The 14,413-nt window shown below is 40.3% G+C and overlaps 1 protein-coding gene across 2 annotated transcripts in view; it reads right to left on the reverse strand.

Annotated features, from left to right (window-relative positions):
• Positions 1–250: 250 nt before the first annotated feature.
• CHRM2 (cholinergic receptor muscarinic 2) overlaps positions 251–14,413 on the reverse strand; it is a 178,395-nt gene continuing 164,232 nt past the window's right edge. For both annotated transcript variants that reach the window (XR_008445636.1, XR_008445635.1), the window contains one exon: positions 251–2,531. The gene's annotated coding sequence lies outside the window, so the exon portion shown is untranslated. The remainder of the gene's footprint in view (positions 2,532–14,413) is intronic.

The following is a 14,413-nucleotide window of genomic DNA, read 5'->3' on the forward strand; positions in this document are numbered from 1 at the left end:
TCCAGACACAGATCCAGGGTCTGAATCTCCTGTCCCAAAGCTGCAAGTTTACCTGAAAACAGCTCACAGTAGTGTGCTTGTCTTTAGCACTCAGATGCCGAACTCTCAATGGGGTCTAAACCCAAATAAATCTGTTTTACCCTGCATAAAGCTTATACAGGGCAAACTCATAAATTGTTCGCCCTCTATAACACTGATAGAGAGATATGCACAGTTGTTTGCTCCCCCAGGTATTAATACATACTCTGAGTAAATTACTAAATAAAAAGTGATTTTATTAAATACAGACAGTAGGATTTAAGTGGTTCCAAGTAGTAACAGACAGAACAAAGTAAGTCACAAGCAAAATAAAATAAAATGCGCAAATCTATGCCTAATCAAACTGAATGCAGATAATCTCACCCTCAGAGATGCTTCAGTAAGTTTTTCTCAGACTGGACACCTTCCAGGCCTGGGCACAATTCTTTCCCCTGGTACAGCTCTTGTTGCAGCTCAGGTGATAGCTAGGGGATTCTTCATGATGGCTCCTCCCCCTCTCTGTTCTCTTCCACCCCTTTATATATCTTTTGCATAAGGCGGGAACCCTTTGTCCCTCTGGGTTTCCACCCCCCCTCACTGGAAAAGCACCAGGTTAAAGATGAATTCCAGTTCAGGTGACATGATCACATGTCACTGCAAGACTTCATTACTCACTTGCCAGCACACACATATACAGGAAGACTCACAGGTAAATACAGCCATCTGCAGACAATGGGAGTCATCAAGATTCCAAACCATCCTTAATGGCCCACACTTTACATAATTACAATAGGCCCTCAGAGTTATGTTTTATATTTCTAGTTTTAGATACTAGAGTGGTACATTTCTACAAATAGGATGATCACACTCAGTAGATTATGAGCTTTGTAATGATACCTTACAAGAGACCTTTTGCACGAAGCATATCCCAGTTACATTACATTCACTTATATTTTTATCTTATATTTTTATAAAACCATATAGACTGCACAACGTCACACAGGTTACTTGGGAAATGCACCCATGAAGGGGGAGGTGGATTCTAACATAGCCTTCTCAAGTAAACATTTGAGACAATGCAAGAGCCATTCGCTTTGATGCTGTGGCTTGCCCTCTAGCAGAGCTCACCAAATTGGACTTACTGCCCAAAACCAAGCCCAGAAAATGGAGAACAAAGGGAGATGAAGGGTTTTTTTTGAGACTGACACTCAGATTTCTAAAATATAGGGCTCTGAAGAAAGATGGCCTGCCTAGGACTCCAGGTAAGTTAGACATGCGTTGTAGATCTTTTTGTTTTAAAATCCCTTTTCACTTATGCTGAGCTTTGTTCCTACTGTTTAGATTAAACAATACCTTGTTTTAAGAGGGTGGTATTGAATCACTGTATCCATTCACCACTGGTCACTAACTGCTAAAGAGATGAACAGCGGGGACAGAGTCGAGTAGGGCCTGTTGGGGGGTAAGCATCAGTACACATGGTACTGAAACCTAATACCTGGACTCAGAGTGGGAGAATGGTGGGATTCTACTCCGGGAAGGTAGTTGCATGAGGTCTTTCTGGGGTGCACCCAGACCAGAAAGGCTTCAGAGATGCAGCTAACCCTGTAACTGTGACAACGTATCTGTTTTCAACATCTGACAGGCTTTGACTTAAAAGGACTACACCATGACGTTGACTAGCCAGATACATCTGAGGAAGACTCTCTCCAATCAATACCATTTCACTCATTGTTTTATAAACTTTACATTCCTATGCTGCTAAGAGCATTTGCAGTGCTCCACCGGTGGCTTGTTTTTATTTTATTTTTTTGAAGTGTGTGCATGGAGGTGTGAGGCTCATCTGAAAGAACTGCAGTCTGCTGGCAAGGTGGGTCACAATTTGAACCCTAACTTCACTAATGTGCACATTTATATACATGTTGGGAGACCCCCCAATTCCTTAAGAGTGCTATAGTATCTGGTCATCAGCAGGTTAACTTGAGGAACCCGAGACTTTTGTCTTTGCCTTTAGACTCAAGTTGTATTTACTTAGTGTAACCAACTTTGCTTTACTGTAACATTAATGACTTGGTCGAGGCAAGGAAGAATAATTGAGTTCAAGTACTTTGACCTTTTTTTTTTTTTTTTACTCTCCACTCATATTTTAATCTCCATATCAATTATGTATTACAGGAAGCCAGAAGCAGAAGTGTCGGGAAAAACAGAAAAGAAATTGCTTGAACATGCAGGATTCTCCTGAGCCAACTCATTCCACCATTATGTTAAATACACTTGTACAAGGTTCTTCTTGTCTCATCATTTTATCCTTTAACTGTGGTTTAGTAAAAGAAAAGAGTAGAAAAATACCACATGCTGCAATGGACCTGTGTCTTTCCTGAGGCTATTACATTGTTCCATTCTCAGCCTATTGGACAAGCTAGTGAGCTTTGAGACCATTTTGTACTTCTGTGTAGTCAGATCTGCTGCCATCTCTCCTCCTCTTCTCCTCCTCCATAATAACACAGGTGGCTCATCTGTGACAAGAGGAATATAAAAAGCAGTAACACCTGCAGCATTGTGCAGCTCAGCAGTCACTTTTCATAAAACTCATGGCTGCTCCCTAAGAGAGATCTAAATTAAAGTTCAAAATCAATCAAGCCATTTCTTTAAGGGGTGCATTTTCAAAATGTATCCTGTGTCAGAGGGGTAGCCGTGTTAGTCTGGATCTGTAAAAAGCAACAGAGAGTCCTGTGGCACCTTTAAGACTAACAGATGCATCCAACGAAGTGGGCATTCACCCACGAAAGCTTATGCTCCAATACATCTGTTAGTCTTAAAGGTGCCACAGGACTCTAGCAGTATGCAAACTGCTTTGAAAATTCATAGGCCAAGAGCTTGGTCTGACTCCCATTCATGTGTATGGGAGCATTTCCATTAATTTCAGTGGGAGTTGGATTACTTCCTAAGAGGGTATGCTTCCAAATTAATAGGACATATTTGCATGTGTACATGGGAGAACAGATTATATTAAATGCAGTAATTTCTTTAAAATAACTTTTATTCTATACACAGTTCAATGTTAAATGCTACTTCTTGCATGTAGCTGGTCCAGTAATGCTATGTGCCAGTATATACATATTTGCGCAGCATTGCTATACATGATTAGGCCCATAGCTTAAGCTGGATGTACACCAAACATCCACAAGGCTTATCTGTTATGTGTTGCTATTCTTTGGGATTTGCATAGGACTAATTGTCTACTTTAATTTTATGGGACGGGACAAGCCATCTTAAACAAATGTAAATGTAAATACCCATATACGTTTTTTGCTGACCTGCACCTGGTGTATCTTATTTAGTGGAGTCTGTTTATAGACTTTATTTAATAGCCTGACTTATCCAAAAACCTGGGTTTGCCACATGGGACTAGAAATCATCCTTTAACAACCTTTCTTGAGGTATCTTGGCACTTGTTCATTTCTGTGCAATGAAATGGTCAATGCTTTGAATGATACTCATGTCATATAACTTTAACTCTTTAAACAGGTGGTTGGGGGAGGGGAAGAGAGAATCGTTAATGTGCATGGATCTCCACCTTCCCCTGAGGAAGGGTGACTTGACAGCCTCTGAGATGCATTTCTCCTTGTTCTAAGGCAGTTCCTCTACAAATCTGGGAATCAAGCTTGGGGAATGGCTAGGAGGGGTAGGACTTGGGGAGGGTGTGTCAGGGGTGCACATCATCTGTCCCCCGGTCACTAGTGTTAAGTCTGGAACTGCAGCCTAACTTTCTCTGTGCATGGAAACCTGTGGAGGATCTTGAGTTATCTGCAGGGTTTTGTAGTGGCGCCGTCCTCCCCATGGAATGGTTTGGGGGGAACTGTGTGACCTCAGGGACCCCTTCTGTGGGTTTTTCTGCAGGTGTGAGCAATTCCCCCTAAACCCTCAGAACATAAGGCCTGATCCAAAGCCCACTAAAATCATGGGTTGACTTCAGTGGGTGCTGGATCATGGACTTCCTACATTTTTACGCTATTGTGTGGACAGCCTTCTGCAGTCTACTTGGCAGATGCTAACGTAACTATCCTGTAATCTGCACTGTGCTACAGGAGAGAGAGGTTGCAAGCTACCCTGCTGTCCACAGAAACACTTGGTACCACTGATCCAGGGCAAATGTAAGCTGACGAGCAAGAAACAAAAGCCACAGTAGTCCATTACTAGTCGCCTGAGCCATTCACTGCCTCTGTTATTTGATTTTGAGTATGACATTCTTGTATACACACTGCTTACTTAGACATCTAGTCTCACCACTGTTTTAACACAGAGGGCTGCAGTGTGCACACACTGAAGGGAGAATACAACCCTGAAAATGCATTGTGTGCCTGGTCCCTATTCTGTGTGTGACCCATGAAGAATAGTAGGCTTGCTCCACAGCTAGTGTATATTGGCATAAAAGTTGACTTCAATGGCACTATGTTGATTAATACCAGCTGAGGATGTGGCTATGTTTAGAGCTTCAGAAATAGTTGCAGGAACCAGCATAGTGAGTCTGAATTTAAAGGACCTCACAATGAGCCCTTCTTGTCATTCCTTCTATTATGTAACTTACGCATGTCCAAAATGACAGTGTGGTTCTCTTTGGGGGAGAATAACTTTCCCATTTCAATTTTGGTTTCTTCATTCTCCATGATATGTTTATGAGTTTTTCCAGAAGATTACTTCTCAACAGAAGACCCTGGTATCTTGGGTGAAAGTCAGTGGGCAGAAACGCAATCTGGTAATTTGCAAGGGGACGGGGTATCAAATTACCCAGCTTGCTGTAGAAAATAGTCATTTTTATTCTGGACTGTGCTTATCTATTTTTGCAAGTACATCACTTTAGAAAGGTACTTGCTCAGCTAATCTGTAACTGTCATGGAAATGTAATTTTTCCCTCCTCCAACCCAATAACAGGCACCTGGCAAGCTTGCTTGTGCACCCGTGCATTCAAGTCTAGCAGTTTCCATGGAAACCCATCAAGCTGTCGCACTAGTTTTCTAACATGCTGCCACTTCACAAACACAGGACAGGCTGTTTTGCACAAAATTTTCTTATAATGTTATTTTCTCTTTCCTCCGAAGACAATTCAGAAAAGACCGTGTCTGCAGAATGGAAGAATTACTTCTTATTCCAGCAAAGCAGTTTCTATAAATCAGAATATAAAAATGGAGGCTTTCACAAAATCACTCAAAAATAAATTTTAAGCAATTGAAACCAACTTAGAGATGGGAAAAATGGAAAGCCCCATCTCAGATTATTAATGTTTGCACCCTGATTTCATTGGCACACAGTCTCTCTGAGAACCTGTCACCCCTGCAGCGTAAATGTATGAATTCCAAATCCAAGATGAGGGACATGACTGTCTCCATCAAGAGACTCTAATTCCAATACCAGTCTAAGAAACATGGCTCCTCCTGTTTATGGACAGTTCAGAATTCAACCTGCAGCCTAAGGTGTCCATTGGCTCCTTCAGGAGGCTCCAGAATATCAGCTAAGCAATAGGAACAAACCTGGTTCTTTTCTTGTGGAGACTTGTGAATTCTGGCCCAGTCTGAGAAACCTTGCTTCTCCTCATGGAGATTCTTCATTTGAGGAATAGTCAGGTGTTAAAAAATCTGCTCCAAGTCAGAGCTCAAAAACTACTCCAGCCAAGTGATGACAGTGAACAACCATAAATATCTTGACACAATCAAGTTTTGAATTAATACAGTGATTGTTCTTAAAAATTTCTTCCATTTTGAAAGTTTCCACCACTTTAAGAACTTAAGAACGGCCATACTGAGTCAGAACAATGGTCCATCTAGCTCAGTATCCTGTCTGCCAACAGGGACTGGTGCCAGATGATTCAGAGGATGTGAACAGAACAGGGCAATTTATCAAGTGATCCATCTGCTGTCATCCAGTCAGAGGTTTAGGGACACCCAGAGCATGGGTTTGCATCACAGACCATCATGGCTAATAGCCATTGATGGACCTACAGTCCATGAACATATCTAATTTTTTTTAAAACCCAGTTATATTTTGGCCTTCACAGTATCCCCTGGCAATGAGTTCCACAGGTTAACAGTGCGTTGTAGGAAGAAGTACTTCCTTAGATTTGTTTTAAACCTGTTTCCTATTAATTTCATTGGTAACCCCTGGTTCAAGCGTTATGTGAAGGGGTAAATAACACTTCCCTATTCACTTTCTCCACACCACCTGTGATTTTATAGACCTCTATAATATCCCCACAGTCATGTCTTTTCTAAGCTGCACAGTCCCAGTCTTTTTAATCTCTCCTCATATGGAAGCTTTTCCATACCGCTAATCATTTTTGTTGCCCTTCTCGGGACCTTTTCCAATTCTAATATATCTTTTTTGAGATGGGGCAACCAGAACTGCCTGTGGTATTCAAGCTATGGGTGTACAATGGATTTATATAGAGGCAATATGATATTTTCTGTCTTATTATCTAGCCCTTTCCTAATGGTTCCTAACATTCTGTTCGCTTTTTGGACTGCTGCTGCACATTGAGCAGATGTTATCAGAGAACTAGCCACGATAATTCCAAGATCTCTTTCTTGAATGGTAACAGCTAAATTAGACCCCATCATTTTTATGGGGATTGGTTGGGATTATGTTTTCCAAAGTGCATTATTTGGCATTTATCAACATTGAATTTCATCAGCCATTTTGTTGCCCAGCCATTCAGTTTTGTGAGATCCCTTTGTAACTCTTCACAGTCTGCTGTGGACTTAGCTACCTTAAATAATTTTGTATCCTCTGAAACCTTTACCATCTCACTGTCTACCCCCTTTCCCAAACCACTTATGAATATGTTGAACAGCTCCCAGCACAGATCCCTGGGGGACCTGCTATTTACCTCTCTCCATTGTGAAAACTGACCATTTATTCTGAACCTTTGTTTCTTATCTTGTAACCAGTTACTGATCCATGAGAGAACCTTCCCTCTTATCCCATGACAGCTTCCTTTGCTTTAAAGCCTTTTGAGAGAGAACCTCTACACTTGTAGAACTGGTAATATCTCTCAAATGAGTAGAACCTTTTTTGACCTGATTCTCCTCTCACTTATGCAGAGTGTAACTATTGATTTCAGCAGTGTTACTCCTGATTTACACTGGTGCAAGGAAGAAGGGAATCAGGCTCTTTAAATTCATCCCTGGTAATATAAATAATGACCGTTAGTGAAATATGAAGTTTAAATCAGTGTCTGGATTAAAAGAAAGTAAGAACCTACTCAAGAATCTAGGCAGTGATTAACTTCTAATGTTGATATCAGACATAGGATTAAAGTACAATAATATACACAAGATTGTGTTACACAATGGATATTTATAATTGATAGCAGATAGATCTGGAAACCAAAGGACAGAAAAGTTTTATCAAGGGTTACGTTTTAGCAAAGGAACCCTCAACTTGTGTAAAGCATACAATCTATGGTTGAATCCACTTAATATCAATTTGCTTAATGGAAAAGTTTATCTATACCATTTAGCATTTAGTGCTAATATGCCCCTTTAATAACAATTGATAATAAGCAGTTTCCCATTTAACGCTAACTGAAAATCACTCGTCTCGAGCTCCAGATAGCACTTAATGTTACTTATTGCAAGCAGAAACAATGGATGTAACAAGTCTTGTTACCCCACGTTTTACAGAAAGTGTAAAGTAAAGGACTGCTCTTCAATTTTTATTAAAAGTTTTATTTAACTGATTATTGAAAAGAACCAATGAGAGAAGGCACCAAAGGTGTTAAAGCTTGGCTAACTGCTGTGAAAACCATGGACTAGTCCAGATGATTTAGAATCACTGCATATTTGTAGGATATTGTTGTGGATTGGTGTGGATGGGTGACAGGAGGTGAGGATCCTAGCCTGCCCATCACCATCTCCAATCTGAAGTTAGGGCTCACTTTAGTTCTCACCAGGGCAAGTGGTCTTGATTCATTGGTCTGCTGATGGAGTCTGATGGACCCAAATTGCTTTTAATGTCAGTTAGGTATAGTGCTGTGCAGCAGTGGAGAATTCTACAGACGGTTTGATATTATGATTATTGCTTGTCCATGACAACTCATATAATGGCTCCTAAAAAAACTTGTCTTCATGCACCAACCTCATGGGGCTTGTTGGTGGGTAGATGACCTGTGAGAGACTAAATATATGGAGTTAGAGGTTAAAGCACAGATGGTGGCTGACAGATTCAGAGGTCAACTGAGGTGTAATGAAGGGGATATTTATTCTATCCCATACCTGATGTGGAGGAAAATAAAGTGCTTTTTCTCCTCCTTTATAGCATCTGCTGTCATCCCGTCCCATTGTTCATGATGATCATTAATGCTTTCTCAGGGAAACCAGAGAGTTAGCATTCCTCACACGAGTGGTTGTTGTGCCTTGCCCAAGAAACTGTCTGTTGAGATTTGTGATCTAGCTAATGTCATGTCTCTAGAGTTCCCTTTTAGGGAAAAGTTGTTGAGAAGGTTGTGACAGGCAATTTTGGAAGGCTCTAGAGCTCTAAAATGGTGATTGATACTATGGACTGTGAGTTGACTTGACTGCAAATCCTTGCATGAGTCAATGGCATTGCTCTTAAATGGTTCCTTTCTGCCTTTCTTCTCAGAAAGCTCAAAAATGTTTTTTCTGCCCAAACAGTTCTATCTTGTGCGGTTCTATAGAGTTCTGTTCTGTCATCTCTTATGTCCTATGTGTACATATGGCTGTGGTTAGAAAATGGTAAGAAGTTTGTGCTGCAGAAGCCTCTCTATGCTGATGATGTGGAACTGAATTATTTTGCCATATGCAGATGGTGTAATGTCTGAGCTTCCTCAGTGCCTGGCCATAATATGGACTTAGATGAGGGTAAATTGAAGAGTTTTACTCCTGGCAAAACAGAAGTGATGCTGGTTTGCTGGGAGTTTGATTTGTCTTTCAGTGTGACTTAGGTTCCTAAGCACCTAAGCCAGTTTTGAAAATGGGATGTAGGCTCCTAAGTCACTTAAGCGCTTTTGAAAATTTTACCTCACTATACTTTAATGGGTGTTACTTCTAACCTGGCCAGGGTTGGGTCATAAATATTTCTTCGTCTCTTTCTTCATTTATGTATCCATCTGTATGTATGAATACTTGTTAGTGTGTGCTGGTGCAATATAATGTTCTCATTAGCATATGTTTGGTATAGATGTATCATAGCTTCATCATCTGCAAGTAATCTATCCATCTATCTAATCTCGTGTCAGCAGAGCGAGTATCATCTTATTCCCATTGTATTTCTCAGCCATCCCTTGCACTCTGCTGGATTTGTAATTCCAGCTTGCCGCGAGCGTGATGATTATGTTTTCAGTGCGTTGGCTGGTTTATTTCAAAATGTGCAATAAGTCAATTGTACCAGTGTCTGTTTTCTAAGTGAGGCAGAGAAACTCTAATTGCTTTGTCAGTGGACTTGTGTGCAGCTTTTTCCAGGGTGTTTCTCTTTGCCAGCAGAAGAATGTCCTTTTGGGAATACTTCTTCCCCAATGTAGAGTACCCTGTATTTTTGGTTGGTGATAATTAATAACACTGATGTGAATAACCGTCACTATGTTTCCTAACCTCTCCAGCAAAGAATAACATCATTTATATTGTTAAGGAAGAAAATTATGGCAGTCTCTCCCAAAGGGAAAATGGGTTTCTGGTACAATTCTCAGTTCTCTCCCACAGTGAATATAGCCTGTAGCAGCCTCTTATAAGGAAACCTAATTGCAGGGGAGCGAGAAGCCTTATGGATGGAGCTACTTTGCTGTCTGCCTGACTTGCACAGGGAAGTGAAAGGTTGAATTCAATGATATGCTAATGATTATGAGTCCACTTTGGACAGTAACTAGAAGGGTCACTGCCAGTGATGGATCATTCTACTTCTGATGCCTGCTGACACTTTATGTCTATATTTCTGAGTCAGTCTGAGGCATTCACATGCTAGTGTAGCAGCAGTGGGTATCAAAGCTGTTGATCTCCTGTGTTTCCATTGATAATTCATCTTCTCCTATAAGCTTTTGACAAGCATGAAATTTTGAAAAGGCCAAATTTGGGGTTTCATGAGATTACTTCCTACCTCTGCTCTGACACTTATGCAAGTAAGATACTAGTTGTACGTGTTTTGCAAGACCATTAAAGAGTGGAGGCCTGGCAAGTCGTTATTAGTACACTTGGGCAAATAATTGACTTAAAGCAAAAAAATTTGAATCAAAGATCATTATTAAGGTTGTAAAGTCAAGCCCTGAAAAGTTAAGAAATACTAGAATTAAGGTTGCCTGTGCAACTGTATGGCTTGCTCTGTGGGGATAGTACACATGCATTCTAGTTAGATGTAGGAGTTGTGAGGGGATAGAAAATGCTCAGTTGCTCTCTGGGGGTGGTGCATGCATGGTATGGATAGTACTAGGAACTGTGAGAGCCTGGAACATGCTCAGCGAGGATAGAATCTTCCGAGTTTTTAACTGTGAAACTCTAGCAAGTCTCTATTGAGCATGTGTGAACTGAGATTTTTTTCAAAGGTTTATAACTTGGCTACATTTGGTCAGCTTGTTATTGAGATGGCCAAAGGCATCTTTCTGATAAAACGCCATCCCCTGCCAAACTTCAAGTCCCTGCTCCAAAGCATGGGGGGCACTAGAGCATTTCAAAGAAAAGGTCTCAAGAATTTTTTTTTAAATGAGCAATTTATTTTTCCTTAATCTCATTCTTGGAAATGGTTAATAATAATACTTAATAATAATTCAGGTTGAGGCAGACACCTAGCATGGAAAATTTTAGTCCAAATGATTAAAGTTGGTAAAGTTAAAAGCAACTGAAAACACAGTCTTATAATGGGAAGTGCTGGATAACCTTAATAGTAGGTAGTGCTACCAGTTTCATCTATAACAGTGTCTGCTGTATGCTTTTACCTTCAAACAATCCATAGCATACTACATATAGCTTGCAAAACCAAACTCAACCTAAGAATAATTTATTATGCTTTATCTTTAACAGTTTGCAGACTCTTGTATCATATTTATATCAGTGCAATTCTTTTTCTCTCTCTTGATTTCTCCTCTGGTTGTACAGTATGTCAGTTTAGTTTTTATTTATAATTGTTTTTTAAACACTTGAACAACAGAGACAGAGCTCCTACTAAAGAATCTCATAATTAGAAACAGGCTGTAATGTATTATGAATTATCCTGTGCACATTGTAAACTATTACAATCTTGGGCATTCGTGCTTTCTTAGCACTTTGAGGCACGTAGTAGTACACCAATAAGCCTTTCATACTTTCAAGGTCATATTCCTGTTCTGTTTCATCCTAAAACTGTTCAGGCTTAATCACTCAATTAAATTTGTCTATGACTCAAAAATTTACAGAAAGAAAGAAAGAAAGAAAGAAAGAAAGAAAGAAAGAAATCTGATTAACTTTGACATACTGGAGTGGATGATTAGGAGAAAGTATCTTATTTTGGAAAGAGAAAGAGACAGTGTTTCTAGCCAGCCACTTTTAGTGGGGAGAAAACATATCTTTTCCAAAAGGCGAGGTCTCTTCACATTGTGAGGAAACAATCTGGCCCCAATCCTAGGTTCTATTAGGATTGCTTTGCACTGCTTCACCATCGAAATGCAGCCCTCAAGGCAGCATAGCCAGCCCTTGGAGGAGTATCCAAGCTTAGGGGGCTCTTCTGGCATCACAGAGCTACCATAGCAACGCCTACACTATACTGCTCTGTGAGGCTGGTGTAGAGGGAATAGTTGAGATACGTGTGCCTGTGATATCCCTGAGCTCCATCAATCCTCAGCAGATATATAGGTCTGAGCAAATGGAACTGTTAGATTACCTCTAGAGAGGCCTTGTGATTGTCAGTGGAGAACCGGAATATTGACTATACATGGTGAAAGGCAGGCTTCAAAGTGGATGTTTACACCGCCACTCAGATTTGGTAGCATTTTACACTCACTTTGCCCAGGTGTGAATAGCTATACAGGGCACAAGGCAGTGGAAAATTGGGCCCACAATGTTCTAATCCCACTTTTTCCTCTCAGTGCTGTATGTGTATTTTTTTTATACCTCCACAAATCATTAGAAATGAAGATGTGTAGTTTTACATCTCTGAAGATTTAAACAAAGACAATATCTAAGATCACTTATTTCAACGTCTTTAATGATGACACACAGAGGCTGATGATCATCTTGAATTAAATTGGCTACTCTCCATAAAGAGAAACCCCATCTCCTCTCTTTAGGGGTTTCCCACCATTTGTTGTCATTCCACTGGGACATCTCAGACAACCTCTCTTCCTCTTCAGTAGAGAAAAGCAAAGTGACGGCTTCTGGTCTGCAAGTCCTGTGCTGCCGCACACTCATTGACGTGGGCCAGAATTCATAGAGGCATCACTTGTTATTTCTTCTGTAGGAAGCCAGTAACCCTGGATCTTCGATGACCCCACTAAACATGCACACCTCTTTGGTTCTCACTTTGGATAGCGAGACTTGAGTTGGAGAGGCCCCCTCATGGGTTCCTTTAGTTCTGACAGATAGCTCTGAAAAAATTAGTTATTTCTCCTTTCCATCTAACTTTGGTACTTATATCCTCCCATCACCATAGGATTTGCATCTTTAGCATAGGATATTTATTTAATGTTAGAGCTGGTTGGAGAAAGGTGAACATTTTTGGAAACAATGGAAGATGGCATCTTTTTTAAAAAAATGTCATGGAATCTTTTCATTTTTGAGGGGAAAAAATTGTTCCAAAATTTCAATGGTTCATTTTGGCACATCTCAGTTCACATTTTTCTCCTTGGTGACAAAAATCCCACTCTTTAAAAATACCAAAATGAGCACAAGGAAGTAAAAACATGAGGTAAAGTGGGAGAAACCCATTCTCTGGTGGGGAACAAGGGAAGGACGTTATGAAGAAGTGTCATTTCTCCCACAATTTCAAAACAAATAAAATTCAAAAAAACTTGGGGGGTTTTGTGTTTTGAAAGTTCATCAGGAATCAATGAAATTGTGTCATGAAAAGTTTTAGTTGTTGTTGAAAACATATATTTTATTAAAAAAAAATTCCAGTGAAAAAATGTGAGACTTAACATGGGGGAATAGATCTATTGAATCTATATTGAATCAATATTGAATCTATTTCCCCATGTTAAGTATTCTCACACCGTCTTGTCAACTGTCTAAAATGGGCCATCTTGATTATCACTAGAAAAGTTTTTTTTCTCCTGCTGATAATAGTTCATCCTAATTAATTAGCCTCTTACAGTTGGTATGTATATACCACTTCCACTTTTTCATGTACTCTGTATGTATATATATCTTCTTACTGTATGTTTCATTCTATGCATCTGATGAAGTGGGTTTTAGCCCACGAAAGCTTATGCTCAAATAAATTTGTTAGTCTCTAAGGTGCCACAAGTACTCCTGTTCTTTTTGCGAATACAGACTAACACAGCTGCTACTCTGAAACTTCTAATGGTGAGAGCAATTGGCACAATGTACCAAGGCTTGAGGTGGATTCTCCATCACTGGCAACTTATAAGTCAAGACTGGATGCTTTTTCTAAACTATATGCTCTCGTTCAAAGAGGAATTAATTCAGGGACATCCTGTAGCCTGTGTTATGCAGGAGTTCAGACTCGATGATCATGGTGGTTTCTTCTGATTTTACAATCTCAGAATCTGTTAGTAAGACATTGCTCACTGAAGTGTCAGTGAGAAATGTTCTGTTGGTTCTCACTAACAATAATACAAATATCTGTTTCTTGCTGTTGTTGTTTTTAGCATCTTTTTCTCAGCCATGCTGATAGCATGCATTAAAGAGAAAGGACAATCGCCAAGAAATATTTGCTAAACCTTTGGGATTGATTCCTGATGCTGCCGGTGTAGCTGCCAGTTAGGAATGTGTATGAGAAAGCTGTAAGCAAGTGTTATCCCAGCCTATTAGATATTGCAAGAGATGGATGCCTTCTGACAATCACCCTGCTGGAAGCCTGGCAGCTCAGAAAACCCCAGACAGATAGCAGCAGCAGCAACGCACACAAGGATTTCAAATGATGGCGAAATTTCTCTCGTTGCTGTGTCTGCTGCATGGATGTGACGTATTCCTCGCTTCTTCAGAGAAAGCAATCATTCAGAAAAGTAAGGGCTAGAGTGCGTTCCAAGGATACAGCCAATAGTAAGGAACATCCCTGGGCAGTAGGGAATTGCAGCTCAGGGAGTCACAATACTCGCCTTTTTCCAAAGGAGGTAGTAATTTGCTGCCGGCTTTCACCAGCAACAAATTACTTCTCTGCATCCCTGCTGTGCTTTGGCTCAGCTCCACTGAGTGGTGGATTGTAGTGTGTGGGTGAGGGGGAAACTAAGCCTCTTCACATTCTCCTC

Source organism: Malaclemys terrapin, chromosome 1, assembly GCF_027887155.1.
Source record: "Malaclemys terrapin pileata isolate rMalTer1 chromosome 1, rMalTer1.hap1, whole genome shotgun sequence".
NCBI lineage: Eukaryota > Metazoa > Chordata > Testudines > Emydidae > Malaclemys > Malaclemys terrapin.